Source organism: Schistocerca cancellata, chromosome 1 (genome assembly GCF_023864275.1).
Source record: "Schistocerca cancellata isolate TAMUIC-IGC-003103 chromosome 1, iqSchCanc2.1, whole genome shotgun sequence".
In the NCBI taxonomy this organism is placed as follows: domain Eukaryota; kingdom Metazoa; phylum Arthropoda; class Insecta; order Orthoptera; family Acrididae; genus Schistocerca; species Schistocerca cancellata.
Genome location: NC_064626.1, coordinates 719475086 through 719476893, shown reverse-complemented (window position 1 = coordinate 719476893; position 1808 = coordinate 719475086). Strand labels below are relative to the sequence as shown.

Below are 1808 nucleotides of genomic sequence, written 5' to 3'. Positions count from 1 at the left end.
AGCACTATGGGACTTAACATCTGAGGTCATCAGTCCCCTACACTTACAACTACTTAAACCTAACTAACCTAAGAAAATCACACACATCCATGCCCGAAGCTGGATTCGAACCTGCGACCGTAGCAGCCGCGTGGTTCCGGACTGTAGCGCCTAGAACCGCTCGGCCACAGAGGGCCTCTACGTTGAACAGGACTGCAGAGAGATTATCACCTTGTTCCACTCCATTAGTAAGGTTATAGTTCTTGGTCATTTTTTGTTCACTTTTACTTTTGCCTTTGTGTCTTTCATTGTTAGTTCAACGAACTTTCTGCGCTTGTCACAGATGCCCTATTCCTTTAAAACTTTACTCTACTGTGGCCCTTTAACCTATTAAAATCTTGTTTAAAATCAAGAAACAGGCAGCGGAGATCTATTTCTTACTAATCAAATTTCTTCATTATTTGTCTAATGACAAACAACTGGTCGAAAGTACGTTTATGTGGCAGGAAATTACATTGTAATTCTCCGAAGATATTTTCAGCGCACTTCTTTATCCTTTCATACAGCATCACGGAAAATATCTCCCAGGCTGTATTCAATAGTCGTGGCTATAATTTTCACTAGCTAACTTTTGCCCTTTCTTATATATAGGGCATATTTCACTTTCCCAGTCCTCAAGCTTTCTTTCATTTTGCCATATGTAATTTATTAGTGGAGCATCTCATCGGTGGTGAGGTGCCACACCTTTTGCAATTTGTTTTCGACAGTAGCAATTGGCACTGTTTTCTATTACTTATTCATAATTAAATGATACAGAAGCTGCACATATGGTCTCTTGCATAATTTACCTTGTTTATTTTGCTTTCTTACTCCGATTCTCTACAAGAACAAAGAGAAAGCACTTCCTATGACACTGAGCATTAAATTACACGTGTACCAAACACTTTTCATCGTCGTCTTCAACTTAATACACATACAACACAAGCTGAATTCCCACAGAACAGACGAATGTGAAAACGACAGTAAGTATGGACCCCTCATAAATTGTAATCGCTCACTTTTTGCGTTGCGCATTAGAAAGTAATCTCAGAGAAATGTTCCGTAGTTAGTGCTACTCATGTTACTCCATTTCTTTCAGAAGTTTATGTAAAAAGGAAGTACAACAGGCAGTGTTTTGGTCTTACAATGTTCCTGCCAAAATGTCGAGTTTCTTGCTTACGAGACTCTCAAGAACCTGCATTCAGAAACAAAAACGCGTGGTTCTTCATCTGAAAATGTAATGAGTACACACATTATAGAATATAACTGTTTTTTTTTATTTTATAGTACTATGTAATGCAAGTATTTATTGATTCAAAGCCACAGTAATGAAATAGGCACTTGAAGCTCTTTCGTCACAAGATTAAGTAAATAATTTGGTGCAGTAAACCAAATCTCGATACAGAGCGATTCTTTTTAAAACATTAGCAATGTATTTAAGAAATAAAAATTTTGTCAGGAGTGGGATTCGAACCCACGCCCTCAGATGAGGACCAGAATGCTCGCAGACCCACAAGCGTGGGCAAGGGATAACCTTGAGTCTGGCGCCTTAGACCGCTCGGCCATCCTGACAACTTGCTCATCGCTGCTTTCATAGAGGTATATCGATAGTCTTTCCATATTTTATTCTTAATTGTCGTTTATAGTGGTCGAAATGAAAACCCAAGGAATAATATTATATAGTTTCCCGCCCGAAATTACAAAAGACTTCATTTATCATCGATATTGTAGCATATTTGTCGGCAAAAACGTCAAATTTACGCTTCTTTCGTCAGCTCCATTTTTGCTTT

The 1808-nt window shown here is 38.4% G+C and overlaps 1 non-coding gene across 1 annotated transcript; it reads right to left on the bottom strand.

Annotated features, from left to right (window-relative positions):
* Window positions 1-1471: 1471 nt before the first annotated feature.
* Window positions 1472-1590, bottom strand: Trnal-caa (transfer RNA leucine (anticodon CAA)). Its single transcript has 2 exons — window positions 1553-1590; window positions 1472-1517 (listed from the first exon to the last, which is right to left on the bottom strand). It is a non-coding gene; the product is annotated as a tRNA-Leu (tRNA).
* Window positions 1591-1808: the final 218 nt, after the last annotated feature.